At 42.9% G+C, this 21,104-nt stretch overlaps 1 long non-coding RNA gene across 1 annotated transcript in view; it reads left to right on the top strand.

Annotated features, from left to right (window-relative positions):
* LOC135362030 (uncharacterized) overlaps positions 1 to 19,453 on the top strand; it is an 82,548-nt gene extending 63,095 nt beyond the window's left edge. Inside the window, exons 4-5 of the long non-coding RNA XR_010406321.1 lie at positions 3,140 to 3,222; positions 18,067 to 19,453. This is a non-coding gene — a long non-coding RNA (uncharacterized LOC135362030). The remainder of the gene's footprint in view (positions 1 to 3,139; positions 3,223 to 18,066) is intronic.
* The last annotated feature ends 1,651 nt before the right edge of the window (positions 19,454 to 21,104 follow it).

The following is a 21,104-nucleotide window of genomic DNA, read 5'->3' as shown; positions in this document are numbered from 1 at the left end:
ATGTTCCCTTATGCCCTGAGCTGGGTGGTGTGGAGGGTATGGCCCTTTGGACAAGAGCCCTACCCTGGTGCAAATACTTCAGCTGACCTTAGTGGTTCCAGGGGTCCAGGGTTTTTTCTATGAAAAATTCTTTTCCCAGTGCCCAAATCCTTCACTGATAGAGGAATTTATTTTATTTTATCTTTTTGAAGATTTTATTTATTTATTTGAAAAAGAGAGAACATGAGCAGGCAGAGGGAGAGGGAGAAGCAGACTCCCCGCTGAGCAGGGAGCCCAATGCGGGGCTCGATCCCAGGACCCTGGGATCATGACCTGAGCCGAAGGCAGATGCTTAACGACTGAGCCACCCAGGTGCCCCTGGCAGAGTAGCTCAAATGAAGGGTCCAGGAACAAATAGCAGGTGCTGGCGTATGGCGAGCCAAAGAGATCAGAGCAAGTATCTGGAACACTATATGGCATAGAGTAGGTGCCTAAGCATTAATCGTTGAATAAAATGCAAAGTGTAATGAGGATAGCAGGCATTATCTGCAGATTAATTTTGTGCACAAGATTAAGGTGGAGGTGGTTGGGAATATAATGAGTTCCGGTGGTAATATGTTGAATTTGAGGTGCCTGTTTGAGGTGCCCATCAAGCAGCTGGATGTATCTTGCTTTGGTGGATATATCCAGCTGCTTGGTGGGCATTTACAAGATGAGTGTGCAGGGAGAGCTCTGGCTGGAGATACAACTTTGGAAGTCATCAGCACATAGTGATACTTGAAATCCGGGGACTAGATGATAACCTCCTGGGAGCGTGTGTGGGGTAAGAGGAGAAGGAGGCTGAGGAAAGAATTCTTGGGAACACTGACTCTTTTTTTTTTTTTTTTTTAAGATTTTATTTATTTATTTGAGACAGAGAGAATGAGAGAGAGAAAGCACATGAGAGGGGGGAGGGTCAGAGGGAGAAGCAGACTCCCCGCCGAGCAGGGAGCCCGACGCGGGACTCGATCCCGGGACTCCAGGATCATGACCTGAGCTGAAGGCAGTGGCTTAACCAACTGAGCCACCCAGGCGCCCCGGGAACATTGACTCTTAAGGATCAGATAGAGGCTGAGAGGAAAGAGACCAGCCAAAGAATTAGGAGAAGCAACAAATAATGGTGGCATGGTAACTGAACCAAGAATCTCAGTAAGAATGGAGGGGTCAACAGGACCAAATGCTGCAGTGAAAGCAAGAGAGATAGAGCCAAAATTATGTCTAAGGGATATGGTCAAATGGAGGTCATTGGTGACCTCAGCAAAGGTGTTATAAGACAGTGATGAGATCTGTTCATATGGTTCCGAGGTGAGAAAGTAGAGATAGTAACTTTGGATTATTCATTTAAGATATTCTGCTGAGAAAGAAAGGAAAGAGAAAAGGAAGTAGTTAGAAGCCTGTGTGAAGTAAAGGAAGGATATTTTAAGGAGAGCCCTAAGATGGTACAAAGGTAGAGAGGAAAGGATCAGGAAAGTGGGGGAAGTTGAAAGTAAAAGATCCTGGAGGTGGGAGGGATCAAGATGGAGAGCATAGGTGGGAGTTGGCTTTAGGCCTAAATGAGTGGAGGGATATCCCTTCCTCTGACCAAAAGGAAGAGTGAATTACAGTTATAGGAAAGTGCAGAGTAAAAAAAAATTGAGGGAATTCATGTGTTCTATCAGCCACCTCTTACCAGTTCAGATCCTCTTGGCCTTATTTGTCTCAGTGGTCTTTGGCCTATTGCTTGTGTGTCCCAGCCCCTTCTCTGAGTAGGCTCTGATGGACTTAGACAAGTGCAATCTGCCAGCTTCTCATCACACGCCCTGGTGCTTTCCTGTGGGTGTCGAGACTCCATGCACAGTGTAGAGGAGTTAACCTGACCCAGTGGTGCAAAGCTTTGGCTAATAAAAGACAAGAGCTAGCTGTTAAACTCTCTTTCCATCCTCCTTGTCGACTGATCAGAGATGCAAGTCATGTATTTATGATCTTTCAAAAAATGGTACCCCATGACCTCAAGTGTGATACCAATGCACCTTCGTATTGACTCTCTTATTCTTTCGTTTCCCACTGTCTCTCCCCATTGCTTTCCTGGGATTGCACTCCCTAATAACAGATGAGGCTGAAGCCTTTGATTTCTGTATGTCAAACAGTTGAATGTCAGCAATTTCGTACAATTCAACCAAATAGCACATCAACCATTGCTCTGCTTTCTGGGGAACTTGGGCTAAGAAACACTTAATGGTCTTGGTGAAGTAGGTATAGTCACCTGCTGAATATGAGCTTGTATTAATAGCTATCATTTATTGAGCACTTGCTGGGTGTAAGGCACTGTGCTAATTGTTTTACATATGTAATCTTATTTAATATATAAAGTAGGAATTCTTTCCATTTTTCTCATGAAAAAACTGATGTAATAGGATGTTAGATAACCTGCTCAAGACCATACATCTAATAAGTGGAACCAGATTTCAGACCCAACGCTGTTTGGTTTTTAAGCCTGCAATCTCTCTCTCTTTTTTTGGATTATTTATTTATTTGCAATCTCTTTATAGCATTATGTTGTCTTGTCTAAGGTTAATATGATAGGGGAGTTAAACAAAAACCATTGAAAAAGATAGACTAGAGGTAGTGAGGGACCAGATAAGATTTAAAATCACAAGTTTCTGTGTCTCACATTCATACAGTGGGATAGTATTCTCCAAGTACGTTCAGCCATTTGGCTAAAGGATCAGAGAAATTTGGTGATTGAATTGACTGGGGAGTATGGTATGGTGTTGATAGTAAAAGAACAGTGAGAAGAAGGCAGCTCAAGGTGATTGAGGAAGCAGCAAGAGAGAATAGTGATTGACCATGGTGTGTTCAGACTGGGGAGGAGGAAAGTGAGGCCAGGTGGGGGCCACCTAACTGGGAGAAAATGGAGGGGTTCTCAGGTCAAAGAGCAGATTTATTGGGGAGTAAAGTGTTGGAAAGTCTGTAGGATAAGAATTTGTGTTCTGCATGGGATATTGATGTGAAGGTATCAAAGGTGTAATATTTCCCAAAGGAGTAGGTTATTGACATGGAATGGGGATGAAAGTCATTGGAATTGAGGAAGTCAAGGCACTGTGAGGCTGTGGTGTTACATTGATTATCCTTATGGATTTAGGAATCATCCAGGATGATGGTGGGACTAGAAGTGACCTATGAGCCGGATGCCAGGATCCTTAATAAACATGGCTGGACCGGGAGGTGAGTACATGACAGGAGCAAGGGAGAGGTAAGGTGGGGTATATAGTTAATGTGATTTTTCAAGTAAGAAGGGATTTGTTTTGTTTTATAGGAGCTGGAAAGATTAATAGTTTATAGTACAGGTTAGCAAACTTCTCTTGGGTCAAATCTAGTCTCGCTGCCTGTTTTTGTAAATAAAGTTTTATTGGAACACAGCCATGCCCATTTGTTTGCATATTGTCTATGGCTGCTTTCAAGCTACAACAGTAGAGTCAAGTAGTTGCAACAGAGCCAGTATGTCCCACAATGCCTAGAATATTTCCTATCTGGTACTTTAAAGTAAATGTTTGCCAGCCGCTGGTTTAGAAAATGCAGTGTGTGTGTGGGGGGGGGGTGGTTGGAGTAAGGAGAACGGTAATACAGTTTTCCCTACCCTCACTCCAGCCCAATATGCAAACTCTAGTAGAAAGAATTGCCTTGAGATGACTCTATGGGACATAGTGTTGTAGAGAAGAGAGCCTGCTTTCAATTAGCAGCAGGAGGTGGAGTGAGTGTTCAGGGAACAAGTGGCAGCCATAGGAGTTGACTTTGTTTATCATGGACTAAGAGTTCCAGACTATGCAGTGAAAATGGGAGAGAGAAAAGTGTCAAGGAATGGATAAAGAAAGGAGGAAGGGTGGAATGGCTTTGAGGAAGTTGTTGGATTGTTGATGGCCAGCCAGCATTTGCAATTTTGGTGGTGCCCAAGGATCACAGGCATAAAAAAGCAAGGAGGAATTTTTTTTTTTTAAGATTTTATTTATTTATTTGAGAGAGAGAATGAGAGACAGAGAGCACGAGAGGGAAGCGGGTCAGAGGGAGAAGCAGACCCCTCGCCGAGCAGGGAGCCCGATGTGGGACTCGATCCCGGGACTCCAGGATTATGACCTAAGCCGAAGGCAGTCACTTAACCAACTGAGCCACCCAGGCGCCCCAGCAAGGAGGAATTTACCCAAGGTTTTCATTTGGGTCAGGCTGAGCTACTTCCAGATTGCCTCTAGCTTAGCAAGGAATTCCAGATTCCAAAGGCAAGATGCCCATGGCCGGGTGGCCTCCAGAACAGCCCTAGACCTCTCTAATTCTCTTGTTTTGGCAGGGTAAGAAAAATGTCATCTGGTAATTTTTGAATATAGAACATGATCCTGTTTTCCTCCATTGGAATATTCATAGGTTTTACTTTCTGTTGATGGCATTACAAAGATTATAAATATACTTTTTTGTCATCTAGCTAGAGAATGTGCACGCTGGTAACTCTCCTTTGAAGGTAGCGCACTGTTTATAAAAATTATATCTAGAAGGCATCCCTGGGTCAGTCATCTTCTCTCTCTTCTATTTTGAATAATATTCCAACCGTAAATTCCATTGGGCCAGGGACCATATTTGGCTTTTTCATTATTGTGTCCCCAGAGCCTAGGAGTAGTTAAAAGGTCAATAAATTTTTGTTAGATGAATGAATAAGAAAGGGGTTTCCTCTTAATGGAATATGACTTTGGTAATAGCTTTGGAAGTACTAGAAAATACCATTTCAGATTTTCCATCAAAACTAGTGCTTGCTGCACCCTTCATGTGTTTGTAATGAAGTAGCTCTGGAAAGACATACAAGAAACCAATGAATGTTGGGGGTGTGGGAGATATAAGTGGGGAGGGGAATGGGACAACTTGGAGAGGAGTAGGTGATGTAAATGTATTGAATACCAAAACACTAGCAACTCATTTTAAAGTGGCCAGAGAAGCTCACAGGCACTCAAGTGGTAAATGACAGGGCATGTGCCTTTGCAGGATGCTGCAATCCCCACCATTCCTTAGTGTGTGCCTAATGTAAAGGGGGCAGTCACTCTGAGTTCCAGTCAGTTCTTGACACACCTGGTCCAAAGCAGCCAGATTCCTTCATTTTCCAAGAGGACTGGAAAAACCAGATTTTTACATAAAATCTTCCAGATTTTAAAAGTTAGCAAGGAATTCATTTTTGTGGAAAGTGAAAACTGCAACTTGGAGGCAGCTGGGTGGCTCAGTCTGTTGGGTGTCCAACTCTTAGTTTTGGCTGAGGTCATGATCTCATGGATAAGCCCCACTCCAGGCTCCCGGCTCAGCACTCGGCAGGGAGTTTGCTTGAAGATTCTCTCCCTCCGCCCCTCCCTCCACTTGCTCTCACTCTCTCTCTCTCTTAAATAAACAAATCTTTGGGAAAAAAAACCCTGCAGTCTGTACACCTCTGATCCAGAGGAATCCAGAATCTGTGTTTCCTCAAGAAATCTGAAAACTTTTCCTTTTTTTTTAAAGATTTTATTTTATTTATTTTTAAAAAGATTTTATTTATTTGTTTGTTTAGATAGAGCAAACATGAGCTGGGGGAGGTGCAGAGGGAGAGGGAGAGAGAATTTCAAGCAGACTGTGCACTGAGCGCAGAGCCCCACATGGGGCTTGATCTCATGACCTTGATATCATGACCTGAGCTGAAATCGAGTTGGATGCTTAACCGACTGAGCCACCCAGGTGCCCCTAAGATTTTATTTTTAAGTAATCTCTATACATAACGGGGGGCCGGAACTCACAACCCCAAGATCAAGTCTCACTCTCCACTAACTGAGCCAGCCAGGCTCCCCCTGGAAACTTTTTCTTTACCAAGTAGTAGTTTGTGGCACTCTAAGAACCTTTAGGGCTACTATTTTATGTGCTGTTTGAAACCAAAGACGCCAAGGGGAATAACAAATGTTGGACAGAGGTGCTCATGTGTGGTTGTTCAAGGCATGCACTGCACAAGTGCTCCCGACCACAGAAGAGAGAGGAAGGTTGAAATACAGTCCACCAATGGAGACCTTCATGATGGATGGATCAAGCTGGTAACAGCAGAACCCCTACAAATGCAACATCACTAAAAGAGACAACCAGATGTGATAGGCCACCCGATGAAGCCACAGGAGATACCCAGCCCTGTCAAAGAATTATTCTTAAAAAACAAAACAAAACCACTAAACCCCAATCTGATTGATCCTCTAGATCAGGGATCATCAAACTATGGTCTCCCAGCCAAATCCAGCCCTTTACCTGATTTTGTAAATAAAGTTTCATTGAGACCCAGCCACACCCACTTGTTTACCTATTGTCAATGGCTGCTTTTGCCTCACAGTGGCGGAGTTGAAACCATATGACCTGCAAAGCCTAGAATATCTATTATCTGGATCTTTAGAGAAAAATTTCACCAACCCCCATGCTAGATCTAGATACCTCTTTACAGGAAATATGGAGGACAGAGGAGCATCCTAAACCAACACCGTGGGGGATGCAGTCAGCCCAACCCAAAGTGTGGAATGGTCTTCAGGACAAATGATCCAGTTCCTTCCATAAATAAGTGGCAGGAAAACACAAAGAAGGAGGCAGAACTGTTACAGACTCCAAGAAACTTACAAGACGTATCTGCCAACCAAGGAAATGGGGGTAATGACTGGGTATTTGATGAGATTAAGGAATTAGTCATTTTTGGTAGGTGTGAAAATGGCATTATGCTAAATGCAGTGATATTTGGGGTTGGATCCTGGAGCAATAAATAGAACATTCATGGAAAAACTGATAAAATCCACCTAAAATCTGTGGTTTAATTAGTAGTAATGTACCATAGTACTGGGTCATACTAATGTAAGATAGTAACATTAGGGCAACTGGCTGAGGGGCATACAGGAACCAGGAACTCTCTATCATCTTTGCAACTTTTCTGTTAATCTAAAATTATTCCAAAATAAAGGTTTTTTTTTTTTTTTTTAAATTTTGTATTTAAATTCAATTTAGTTAACATATACTGTATTACCAGTTTCAGGGGCAGAATTTAGTGATTCATCAGTTGCACATCACACCCAGTGCTCATTCCATCAAGTGCCCACCTTAATAAAGCTTATTTTATTTTATTTATTTTATTTTTATTTTTTTAAAAAAGATTTTATTTATTTATTTGAAAGAGAGCACAAGCAGGGAGGGGGGCAGAGGGAGAGGGAGAAGCAGACTCCCTGCTGAGCAGGGAGCCCAATGCAGGCTGATCCCAAGGACCCCGGGATTATGACCTGAGCCCAAGGCAGATGCTTAACTGACTGAGCCACCCAGGCACCCCAGTAAAGTTTATTTTAAAACAAACAAAAACTAGTGCTTGTTCAAATTGAAAACAAACACCAAGCATATAGATTTTACCAAATTAAAAAAAGTATAGCACAGGAGACCGATTTTGTATTAGAAATAAATGCTTTAGGAAAAATCCTGATTTGAATTGAATTAATATTGATGGATTTTTTAGAAATGCGTAATTTTCAACATGGTTTTATTTTTATTTTTTAAGATTTTATTTATTTATTTGACAGAGAGAGACACAGCGAGAGAGGGAACACAAGCAGGGGGAGTGGGAGAGGGAGAAGCAGGCTTCCCATGGAGCAGGGAGCCTGATGCGGGGCTTGATCCCAGGACCCCGGGATCATGACCTGAGACGAAGGCAGACGCTTAACAACTGAGCCACCCAGGTGTCCCTCAACATGGTTTTAAATGAATGATGTTTGAGGGGTCTGAGATGGGGAGTAGGAAAAGGCACAAGATAAATGGTGAAGGGACACACAATCTAGACTCTCAGTGTCTTAGTCCATTCACGCTGCTATTATAGAAATACCAAAGACTGGGGGTGCCTGGGTGACTCAGTGGATTGAGTATCTGCCTTCAGCTCGGGTCATGATCGCAGGGTCCTGGGATCAAGTCCGCATCGGGCTCCGTGCGCAGCAGGGAGCCTGCTTCTCCCTCTGCCGCTGCCCCCCCGCTTGTGCTCTCTCTCTCTCTCTCTCTGATAAATAAATAAATAAATAAAATATTTAAAAAAAAAAAAGTACCAAAGACTGGGTGACACAAACAACAAACATTTATTTCTCACAGTTCTGGAGGCAGAAAGTCTAAGATCAAGGTGCGAGTAGATTCAGTCTGCTGAGAGCCCACTTCCTAGTGCATAGAAGGCTAATTTCTGGCTGTGTCCTCACATGGAGGTGTGGGAGCAAGAGAGCCCTCTTGGGTGTCGTAGAGGGGCATTAGTCCCATTCATGAGGGTTCCACCCTCATGACCTAAGCACCTTCCAAAGGCCCCACCACCTAATACCATCACAGAGGAGATTAGGTTTCAACATACGAATTTTGGAGGGACACAAACATTCAATCTATAGCCCTCTGCTACAAGACTTTATACTCAAAATCACAAACAATCCTTGCCACAATAGAGAAAGAACATGGGACGTAAGCCAAATGATTCTAAATCTGTGATGATCATGGGAGGAATAGAAATCGAATCAGGGGTTTTGTCCTACCTTTGCCAATTTTGACACAGAATGTGGACAAGACCATGGCTTCGAGTTGTTTATTTTGAGAGAGATCATACCAAATTTGAGTTATAGGGAGGGGCAGTATGGCACAATGGTTTAGAGTCTGGGCTAGTGAACTTCAAGTACCTGGCTCTTTTTTTTTTTTTAAAGATTTTATTTATTTATTTGAGAGAGAGAATGAGAGACAGAGAGCACGAGAGGGAAGAGGGCAGGGGGAGAAGCAGACTCCTTGTTGAGCAGGGAGCCCGATGCGGGACTTGATCCCAGGACTCCAGGATCATGACCTGAGCCGAAGGCAGTTGCTTAACCAACTGAGCCACCCAGGCGCCCAAGTACCTGGCTCTTAATAGCACTTATTAGCTATGTAGCCTTAACCAATTTGTGTAACTTCTCTAGGCTTCAGTTTCTTCATCCATAAAATAGAGTTAATAATAGTGTCTACCTTATATAAAGGTTGTGTGAGTATTAAATTAGTATATATATATGGCATATAACCTGACACACAATAAGTACTCAATAGTCATTAGCTATTATTATTATTATTATTATTATTATTATTGTATCAAGTAAAAAAGGTTCCGGTGTTTTACTGATTTACATGTAGCTTCTTACCTAGTACCCTGTCCAATAACCAAGTGAAAGGTTTTGCTTAACCTTAACTCAGTCCTGGCCATTTTGGCACTTTGAGCATATTGTGGAAGAGGATTTACTGTTTGTTGGAGGATGTGGTTGGCATTTTTTTATTCCTTTCCCCTAGAAATTTCTAGAAGAATTCTAAAAATCTTGTAGGTGGAGTGAAGGAGCGGACAGAAAATTGGGTTCAGAGAGCTTAGTGGCATTTTCTTGGGTGTACTTCAAAATATCACCATAAGGTGGAGTTCTTCCCTTACTCTAGAAACACGAGAGCTTTCAACTTTTTAAGATTTGAGTACATGGTGGGATAATAATGAAAGCCACTTAAAGTTGATTATAGGCTTGGTACACTAAAAGTAGTCATGTTCTTTAACAGAAAAAAGTTGCAGAAGTTTGAACTTTAAATATTTTGTGATAGACAAATGCTTGCTTCTAGAAAAATCAAAACATCTATTTGAAGGTTTTAGATTCAAATCAGAAGGAGGAGAAATTATAAAAAGAATCGGGCAATCTAAAATGAGTTGCATAATATAAATCACTTTACATATGAATATCTAGTGTGTGTGTGTTTGTGTGTGTGTGTATGTGTATGTGAGTGTGTATGCATACAACTCTATCTCCCAAAGAGTGCTAAAGGGTCTCAAATTGTTGCCTGAATGTGCTTGCTCTTGGGAGGATTGAGGGGATCCAGCTCAGTAGTCTGAAGTCATTTGCTTTCATATCACAGGTATCTGCTACAGGTGTCCAACATGGCTTTAGGCCTTAAATGCTGATAAGGATGATGGCTTCACCTATATATCTTGTAGCCAGCACACAAGGAGAGAGATATTTCCAAATATTCTCCCTCTGTTCATGATCAAAGTTCTGGATCCTTTCATTTTGTGTCTAATGGACCAAATCTAATTGCAAGGGAATATCAGAGGCTGGTATAGCTTGGGTGGGTAGGGTTCCTCAGGGCTCGATCAGGAAATTCTTAGCTGAGTCAGAAGAGGGCGTCATCTGGGTGGTAGGATCATAATTTGTTTCATCTCTATATATTTTCTATTGGCTGATCATAATCAAAATAAAATAACCCAATTTCAACTTTGGAAGAACAAACAAACAGGCCAAATAAAAAACTAGATGAGATCATCCAAATCTTACTAAAACTGAAGGGGACTAAATATGAATGTTGACATTGCGGTAGGGAGCCAAGAGTCCATGTTCTGGGTGTTGTGAGCAAACATAAATTGATTTGAGAACAATAGGGATGGTGGCCATGGGTAACCCCGAATAAGTGCTTAGAGAGGCAGGAATCCAGCCCTTCAGGGTGAGTAAGGCCACGACTTCCCAGGGTCAGCCGTGTGCCTGACAAGTTTCTGTGGTGTGCTTGAAGCAGAAGGCAAGCTCCCCAGCCTGTCTCTTGGGCCATACCCTGGAGTTGTGGGTGGGAGACCAGTACTCAGGTTCCTGGCCTGGAGTTGTTGGGGTGGGTCACAACTGGGGAGTGGCAGGCAGAGTCTTGATGGTCCAGATGCAGGCCCCTCCCTTTTTCTGGAGTACTTGGCCATTCCCAGCCAGTGAACTCTAGGGTTAGAGGTTTATTGGCAGCATGCCCACATTCTCCATATTCTGGCATGCTGAGTAGTTCCCCAGAGGGGATCTCTAGTTGATGAAGAATTATTTTGGTTAAAGGAGGACCTGAGAAAATTCATCTGTCCGGTCCTCTCCTCCCCTGTCCCAGGCCCGTTGTGAGTCCTGGGGTCTCTGAACAGCTACAGTTTTAGGAGAAAACCTGGGAATTTTGCTGGAGTGCCCTGAATTTGGGGGGAGCCAACGCAGGTGGAGAAGCAGAGTCTAGTAGGCACACTCCTAATCACTGTAGCAACTTTGCCTTGGCTTTAGTTTGTAAAACTACTTGGTCCCATTACTGCATTTTTCCTCACAGTGCTTGAGTCCCAGGAGTAAGAAAAATTGGGCCTCTTCCATATTCCCCAGGTGCCTGATGGAAAGCACTGGAAAGCTGCCTGACCTGCTGCAGTTTCCCCTTTGTGTGTGTGTGTGTGTGTGTGTGTAGAGAGAGAGAGACAGAGACAGAGACAGAGACAGAGAGACAGACAGAGACACAAAGGAGCCAGCAGAATTGATATCTGGATCAGAAAGCCAAGATTAAAAAAATTATGAACGGGGCACCATGATTTATGGGATTAGAGGCAGCTATCAAAGTTGGAATACAAATCTAGGAATTTAAAGTTAAGGAAACAAGAAATTGGTTCAAAACAGTCTAGATGACCAGGAATCTAAAGAACAAATACCAACAAAATAGATACCAAAAAACCCCATTTTTTAAAAAACTGGAATCTTTATAGGTGTGTGATATTAGCCAATTATTTAACTTGTTTCCCTAACTCCACTAAAATTTTATAAGAAATAAAGCCTCATCAGATAAAAGAATTGATAATGATGGTAGGTCCATCATTTTGCTCTTATCCTTAAAAGTGCCTCTGTATATCCCATTGGAAAAGAAAGACATTAAGGCTCTAGGTTATTTTTCTGTTTAGATGAGAAGTGTCACGTCTTTGTGTAATTGCCTTTATTTTGAAATGCAGATTTTTTTTTTTTTTTAGGCCAAGTTTGTTTCTCTGACCCAGTTTTTCCCTCTATTTTGTCACTTGGCTTATTTAAAATATGAAACTGGGAACAAGGCACTTGGGGCCTCATGATGACTGTGTCAGTGATTTGGTATGTGATCTTGGCCAGCATGTTTAACAGATGAGACACAGAAAGGTTAAATGGGGTTTGAAGGACCATAAATACTGACCTGCCTCATTAAGACATATTTAGGTCCAGTACATCTTTTTTACCCAAAAGCAAAGGAAAGCAAAGGGAAACACAAAATAACCCCCCCCCCTTTTGTGCTCCCTGTCCCTTTCTTGCTCCATATTTCTCTTCCCGAATCTGTTGATCAAGCAGAAGGGAAGGTTTCTCTGCAAGATGTCTCTCATCCCTCTTGGTCTGGGTTCTTGAACAGTCTGGCAGCATTTTTTGGATACATTGGGGTGCTTGGTCTTTGCAAATGGGGAGTTCTGTTTGTGAACACATAAAAATTTGTTTCCAATCATCTTACTTGGCTCATGTAGATCTATACTGGGTATGTTGAGGGATCTAGGCCTAATCTCAGTCCTACTTATTTATTTATTTTTAAAGATTTTATTTATTCATTTGAGACAGAGAGATAGAGAGAGAGAGCATGAGCAGGGGGAGAGGCAGAGGGAGAGGGAGAAGCAGACTCCCCGCTGAGCCGGGAGCCGACCTGGGGCCCGATCCCAGCACCTGGAGATCATGACCTGAGCCGAAGGCACATGCTCAACCATCTGAGCCACCCAGGCATCCCTCAGTCCTATTTAGGGGTAAAGGTATGCACCCAGGCCCCTTTTGAGGGGTAATCGAAGGGAAGGCTGGGGTCACCAACCTGCTTGGGAAAAAAAATGTTGCTTGCTAGAAGGCCCAAAAGAGGACTTGGTGGTTGAAGCCATCAGAGAAATGCTATGACCCTATGACCATAAACATCAATTTATTACGGACCCTGTTAATAACATGAAGATTAAATTATTTGTCTTCTTTGTAACTCCCATTATGCCAATCATGTATATTAGATTAAAAATTATAAGAAGTAGTAATGTGTTTGAACTGCTTGGAAATACAATTTGAAGGCATCATCATAATTGAACATGGCTACCGTATCATAACGTGTGTTTGAAGATTTGGTGGTGTAGATTGTGATGCCTGCTAATGTGGTCTAGAATAGCCAGGACTCCAAATGGCTCTTTTCTAGTTAGAATCTATATCTGTAGCTATAATCAAATCTGCTAGTGGGACTAGAGTAGTAGTGTCTTCTGAGTTGCTCCAAATGGGAAGACTATTTTATTTTATTTTATTTATTTTTTAAAGATTTTTTATTTACTTACTTGACACAGAGAGAGAGAGACAGTGAGAGAGGGAACACAAGCAGGGGGAACGGGAGAGGGAGAAGCAGGCTCCCCGCTGAGCAGGGAGCCCGATGCGGGGCTCGATCCCAGGACCCTGGGACCATGACCTGAGCCGAAGGCAGACGCTTAACCGACTGAGCCACCCAGGCGCCACGGGAAGACTATTTTAAAATTTTTCTTTAGGGGCACCTGGGTGGCTCAGTCGGTTAAGCGTCTGCCTTCGGCTCAGGTCATGGTCCCAGGGTCCTGGGATCGAGCCCCGCATCGGGCTCCCTGCTCAGCGGGGAGCCTGCTTCTCCCTCTCCCGTTCCCCCTGCCTGTTCTCTCTTTCTGTCAAATAAAAATAAATAAATAAATAAATAAATAAATAAATAAATAAAATTCTTCTTTAAAATACATAAATCCACTCTGGGCCATATCAGGATTGGGTTTAGTTGCAAATAAGAGGAAAAACTGTTCGTCTAACTACCTAGACTAGAAAACTTGTCATCCATGACATCTCCTCCTTCCCCTGGCTTTCCCTCTCAATCTTCTAGAGTTCACCTCCTTTGTAGACACTGCCAGTTACCTGCCACTATCCCATTTTTCTTTTTGTTTGTTTTGTTTTGTTTTTAAGATTTTATTTATTTATTTTTCAGAGATTGAGCACAAGTAGGGGGAGCAGCAGGCAGAGGGAGAGGGAGAAGCAGGCTCCCCACTGAGCAAGGGGCCTGACGTGGGACTCGATCCCAGGACCCTGGGATCATGACCTGAGCCAAAAGCAGATGCTTAACTGACTGAGCCACCCAGGTGTCCCTGTTTTGTTTTGTTTTATTTTTTTATTTTTATTTTTTTTTAAGATTTTTATTTATTTATTTGACAGAGAGAGAGAGCGGCAGGCAGAGGGAGAGTGAGAAGCACTCCCTGCTGAGCAGGGAGCCCGATGCAGGGCTCTCCTGGGATCATGACCTGAGACGAAGGCAGACGCCTAACGACCAAGCCACCCAGGCACCCCATGTTTTGTTTTGTTTTAAATAAGAGAAACTGGATTTTAACTGGGAACATTGTCACTTAACTAAAACTCACTATTTCTCAGCTTTACTTTCAAGTGTCCTCGTGACTAAGTTCTGGTTAATGAGATAAAAGTGCAGTGTTATGTGATACTTTCAGGAAGTCTCCTCAAAAAGGTAGAGATCACACATTTTTCTCTCTTTGTATAGTACACTGTCTGGAACAAGTATTCCAGCATTCATCTTGGACAATGAAGACTCCTACCCTAAAAATGGCAGGGTATACACCTTCGAGTATGTTTCCTTGCAAATTTCATGGTGCTATCATACTAACCCTGGGCTTCCTACCTTTGAAATTCTTATTTAAGCCACCCTTATTTTGTGGTGCTACCCACAGAAGAAATAGTTGGTGGGTTTTTTTTTAAGATTTTATTTATTTATTTATTTGTCAGAGAGAGAGAGAGGGCACAAGCAGGGGGAATGACAGGCAGAGGGAGAAGCAGGCATCCCGCTGAGCAGGGAGCCTGATATGGGACTCGGTTCCAAGACCCCAGGATCATGACCTGAGTGAAGGCAGATGCTTAATGGACTGAACCACCCAGGCGTCCCAGAAGAAATAGTTTTGAGAGAAAAGGTGATGGGTTTGATTTTTGGCACATGAATATAAAGCATTGGCAGGTCACTCAGAGAGAAATGTATAAGAGTCATAGCTATGGTTTGATGGTAAGGCTGAATTAAACTACACAATTTTCTCTGCTTCTGCTCTCCTACTGTCCAGTGTTGTCATTCAAATGTAATACAAATAGAGCTAGTTCCACGGACTACTTTGGGAAATGTTGACCATTAACCCTCTAACTGACTTTCATACTACTGGTCCTTGCCTTTTGAAAGTATTTTATGTATTGTTCCCAGGGTAACTTCTTCTTTTTTTATTTTTAAAGATTTTATTTATTTATTTGAGAGAGAGAGAGAAAATGAGAGAGAGAAAGAGCACGAGAGGGGGGAGGGTCAGAGGGAGAAGCAGACTCCCTGCCGAGCAGAGAGCCCGATGCGGGACTCGATCCCGGGACTCCAGGATCATGACCTGAGACGAAGGCAGTCGCTTAACCAACTGAGTCACCCAAGCGCCCCTCCAGGGTAACTTCTTGAAACCATTTTGACCCTTGCCTACTGACTAGAGTCTGATTTTCTTATGTTGACACTCGAGGCCCTCCACAATCTGGTCTGGATCCACTTTTCCAAATCTTTTTTTGTTTTGTCTTCTCATGCACCTCATGCTTATTCAGACTGATAAATTCTCCCGGCCCTAATTATGCTACACAGTTCTCTCTTTTACTCAGGATCATCTCTAGCTCACGGAATCTTGGTGCAAAGTAGAAAGAGGTGTCCCTTCCTCAAACCATTTCCATCTGTCAGAAAATTGTTGTAATGTATTGATTGTGAGAGAGTGACATTTTCCTGCTGTCTACTAGAAAATTTTTGTGATAAATATACAAGTCACTCGTCTTTGAAGTAACAAAATAGTTTTTGTTTTTATTATTTATTTATTAAAAGATTTTATTTGAGAGAGAGAGAGAGAGAGAGAGAGCACAAGCAGGGGGAGGGGCAGAGGGAGAGGGAGAAGCAGACTCCTCACTGAGCAGGGAGCCCGACATGGGGCTCAACCCCAGGACCCTGAGATCATGACCTGAGCTGAAGGCAGACGTTTAATCCAAATGAGACACCCAGGCATCCCCCAAATAATTTTTAAAATATGAAAATATTCAGGGGTGCCTGGGTGGCTCAGTCGGTTAAGCAGCCGACTGTTGATTTCTGCTTGGGTTGTGATCTTGGGGTCGTGGGATTGAGCCCCACATCAGGCTCTGTGCTCAGTGGGGATTCTGCTTGGGATTCTCTCTCCCTCTCCTCTGCCCCTCCCTTGAAATGCTCTCTCTCTCAAATAAAGAAATTTTTCAAAAATAAAATAAAATATGAAAATGTTCAAATCACCAAGATGTCAGCAGTCTGAACAGCGTCCCCATAGATGTGGCGGTCTTTTTGTAGCACACAAACTGAGGATCCATGAGTAGGGCCTTGCCCATACTGCTTTCTCCACCCTACATCCAAGGGCTACTCGAATGCCATTTTCATTAAGCTTTTCCTGATTCTTCAAGGAAATGGAAATAAATCTTCTTTCACCCTGAAAACCCAATATATTTTATCTGGACTTCTCTCAGGTATTTATCACTTTCTTAATGGTATTCTGTTTCTTTCTTTCTTTTTTTTTTTAAGATTTTTATTTATTTATTTGACAGAGAGAGACACAGCGAGAGAGGAAACACAAGCAGGGGGAGAGGGAGAGGGAGAAGCAGGCTTCCCGCTGAGCAAGGAGCCCGATGTGGGGCTCGATCCCAGGACCCTGGGATCATGACCTGAGCCGAAGGCAGATGCTTAATGACTGAGCCACCCAGGCACCCAGTGGTATTCTGTTTCTTTACGTTCATGTCTTATCACTCTACTAGACTTAATGCTCTTTGAGGTCAAGATGCATTTATGATTTCCTTTTGTAGTTTCATAATACTCAGCAGAATACCTTATGCTTAGGGTTACCATATGTTTCAATTTGCCTCGGACAGTATGGGCTTATGCCTGCTCTGATATAAGTATTAATAGTGGCCCCATTCACACTCAAAATGTCCCAGTTAGAATGATAAATTATAGGAGCGCCTGGCTGGCTCAGTTGATGGAGTGCACGACTCTTGATCTCGGGGTTGTGAGTTTGAGGCCCGCGTTGGTTGTAGAGATTACTTTAAAATAAAATCTTTTAAAAAAGGGAATGATAAATTATATCATCACTCTACTTATGCGGCCTACATTCAGCAAATTGTTGATGGATGTATACATGAATGAATGATAGAGGTTAGGTGGCCATCCCCACAGAGAAGGTAATTGAAACTGTGGAATTGGTAAGTTCATCAAAAGAGAGAGACTAGATAAGACAAGGGTCAAGGTCAGGACCTATGGGGAATGCTTACATTTAAGGGATAGATAGAGGAAATAGTCCACAAACCCAATGTAGTGATTTCATGGAAGCGAGGGAGAGTGTTTTACGAGGGATGAACTGGTCAACATTGGTAAAAGCTGCAGCTAGGTCAGGCGGGGTGAATTCTAAGAGAAAACCCATAGAATCTGCCAATTATTAGGTCACTGCTAACTTTCAAGACAGCAGTTTCAGTAGAGTATAATAGAGTGTGGGGTAGAAGCTAGGTGGCCAGGGGTGAGGGAGTGAACAAATGCTGAAAAAGGGGTCAGTGAGCCGGGGCTACATTTGTGAGAAGTTTGACCCGTTGAGAGGTGACAGTGAGAGGGAGAGGAGACATAGAATGGTGACGCGGGTCAAAGTCAGAGGAGCCCTTAATGTGTTTATGGACCATGGGCATAGAGCCACTAAAAATAGCTAATGGCACCATTTCTCTCAGGAGCGGAGAGGGAGTGGCATCAGGTTTCCAAGTAGAGGACGTAGCCGTGGCCATGGCTATGGCTTTCTTGGAGACAGGAGGGGTATGGGGGAGTATAGACAAGGGCGCCATTTCGTTGTGCAGCTTGAAGAAAGACGGGGCGCGAGGGAGCCTACATGGCCACCATCTTTGTAGTTGAAGTAGGTGGTGAGGTCATCCGTGAGAGCAGGGACAGCTGGGGTAGGACGGGGGACTTGAGAGCAGTGGAAACAGTTTGGATTTAGAACAACTGTTTAAGAAATTCCCGAGGGAGTCAACAAGAGGCTTGCCAAGCTGTGGTGCAAGTCCAGCTGAGGGTCAACTTCCCGTATCGAATGAGATAGTTATTTCCACAGAATCCATAGAAAATGTATTTCTCAAGCTGATTATCCAAATGGGTTTTTTTTTTTTTTTTCCCCACCAGGAAGAGAAGAAGAGAAAATGTGCTGGCAATTGACAACATGGCAGAGATTTAGAAGCATTTAGTCTTTCTCAAAAGATGGTGGTTGCTCAGTCATCCAGAAGCCTTCTAGCACCCTCAGTGAAAATGAAGGCTTCACCAAGGTTGTTACTGGGTGGTTAAGAGCATGGACCTAAAGCCAAGGATCTTCCATTTTCAAGCTATTCAGGGACAAACCTTGAATTTCTATGCCCAGTTCAGAGTAAAGGCAAACCCTGACATTTCTGTGAGACAGAGCATAAAGTTGCAAATAGCCTCTGTGATAAAACCCGATTTAACCAGGCAAAACCTTTAAGCTTACACGCGGCCTGTTAAATCCACCACAGACCAAATGTCAGACGTTGCCCTTTAAAGCCCAAGTAAATGACCACAGTACTATGGCTTAAGACGAAAAAAGTTAAATCTCACACGCCCACAGGTAATCTTTCCAAATGTCGTTTAATCACATATTCATAATTATTACAGTGTTCTTTAAAAGGAGGGTAACATTTGGAGACAACTGTTTGACCAAAGCGTGAGGCGTTCTTTTCTTGAACACAGAGTTTGCTTCCTTTGTTTCAGTGCGGAATCAGGGTGGCAGTGGTCCAAAAACACAGCTGCCCAAGTGTATAAACAAGTGACTCCGATCCTTTTCATCCACCTCGCTAAGCAAAGTGCAGGATCCACACATACACACTTGATTAAGGGTATTTTCATGTTTGTGTTGCCAGACTCTTCCAATGACACATATCTCAGAGGTGAGCGGTAAAAACAGAATATAGGTCTTAAGACGTCCATGCATAAGGCACCATCAAGCGATTTCACTGACATGCCTGTAAATTACTCACAGTTTCCCTCTTTTGTTTACTCAGTGAAAGGGTTGTTTATTAAGCACCACCTGCATTAAATTATATGAGTATTCATTTCCTTTGGAAATAATTAGCTTGTTTATGCACCATTTTCTTTGACTTCATCAACTGTACCATTTCAGGGGCATGCTAGAGAGAGGGAGGAAAAACACCATTTGAGAATAACCTTTCTTAATCTCCAGGAGGAGGATGGCACTCTCAGTTCCTCCCGAAAAGAGTTCCCTTTACTTATTCTGCCATGTTAATTCTAATTAGCAATTGGATGGAGTTGAGACGGGACATAGGCAAAGGAATCTCTCTTCTTTCCTGTAGAGCCCAGAAAACCAAGTTACTTCAATAATAGGAATAATCGGGGCACCTGGGTTGCTCAGTTGTTAAGCATCTGCCTTCGGCTCAGGTCATGATCCCAGGGTCCTAGGATCGAGCCCTGCATCGGGCTCCCTACTCGACCAGGAGCCTGCTTCTCCCTCTCCCACTCCCCCTGCTTGTGTTCCCTCTCTCTCTGTGTCTCTCTCTGTCAAAAAGATAAATAAAATCTTTAAAAAAAAAAATAGGAATGATCATTGTTATTATTACTAAGCGCTTATTAAGTGCCATTACTCTACCCAGAGTGGTGCAAAATGTTCTTTTTGTTATTTCATTTGATTTTCATGACAGCCATGTTGTATGATTAGGAAGTTTTTTTTTTTTTAATTCTTTTTAATGGGCAACCTAATGATCACAGAGGTTAAATAGTTTCCCGTAACATCATACAGCCAAGAAATAAGTGGGAGAGTTGGGAATCCGAATCCAGGTCTTCTGATAGCTATCCCTCACCTGATATTGTCAGTGGTTAGTTGGGGGGACTCATTCTAAAGTTTTGGTATTCCAAAATCGGAAGTACCTGTAAAGGCCTCTTTCTACCTCATGAAAGGTTATTGAGCAAGAGTATACCTCTCTCGGGCGCCTGGGTGGCTCAGTTGGTTAAGCGACTGCCTTCGGCTCAGGTCATGATCCTGGAATCCCGGGATCGAGTCCCACATCGGGCTCCCTGCTCAACGGGGGGTCTGCCTCTCCCTCTGACCCTCTTCCCTCTCATGTGCTCTCTCTCTCTCTCTCATTCTCTCTCTCTCAAATAGATAAATAAAATCTTAAAAAAAAAAAAAAGAGTATACCTCTCTCTACAGTGAAGACTCATTTTCCCTGCCCGTGGCTAGCTCTCTTCATTTTGTGCACTACTTAATTCACTTACGAATTTGCTTTTCCTTAACTTGTTCATCTCTGAGTTCTCATAGAAGTACAAAAGGACAAGCTTACAGTCTAAAAATATTGAGGCAGTTTACACAAATGGCTGCTAAATTCCAAAAGAGCTGTGATTTAAACCAGCTAGTAATTATAGACTTAGCAATGTCCTGGGCCCAATCACAGCCACTGAAACATAACTTCCTACCACATAAGCCTGATCAAAGATAATTAGAGGAGAGCACAGGTGGCAAGTCTGTCCCCTGGGAGAAGAATTAGAGCTCGTTTCCACTGTGCAGTACCCAGAAAAATTACATGTTGGCATTCTCCAGGCCAGACTCACAAGGGCTCCAAGTTCTCTTCTCTAACCTCTAGCTGCTGCTTGTCCCCACCTTACTTTTTAATTTTTGTTCTGCCATTATCTGTGCAGTGGAGGGTAGTATTCCACAGTGGGTTCAGGTGGGCTAGTAGGTAAAGACTGGAGGGGTACACGATGCATCCCCCATCAGCTTGCTCTGTACTCCCAGCAGCTGGGACTTAGTGCCTCCAGAATGCTGTGGGTTGTGTCTGGACCCCTGGCCACCTTGATACAGAGGATGTATTGACATGATTGTTCAGTGTGTGCTCCTGCTGAAGTTTATTTACCCATGCAGGTTAAGCTTTCAAATCTCTGTGGCCATCTTGTAGCGCCCAATCCTAATAGGTTTCCAATGGAATGTGGACCAAATTAAGTCGTCCAATCTAAGAAAAAAAACTTGGCTGAAGGCATGATTTCTAATACCAGTCCATGAACTCTCTATAGCTACATGTGATTGGCATGCATAGACCTTAAAGGGATGCAAGACCAAGAATAACAAGCCAGTACGGTTTCTGAAATCACATTATTACTTGCAATTTGTAGAAAATTAACAAACGTGGAAACAAGTCATAGAA

The sequence above is a fragment of the Mirounga angustirostris genome, unplaced genomic scaffold, assembly GCF_029215605.1.
Source record: "Mirounga angustirostris isolate CCGP_5_RB_7025 unplaced genomic scaffold, mMirAng1.0.hap1 SCAF_11, whole genome shotgun sequence".
Classification (NCBI taxonomy): domain Eukaryota; kingdom Metazoa; phylum Chordata; class Mammalia; order Carnivora; family Phocidae; genus Mirounga; species Mirounga angustirostris.
The sequence above is the reverse complement of the archived record's forward strand: the minus strand, read 5'-3'. Positions and strand labels throughout refer to the sequence as shown.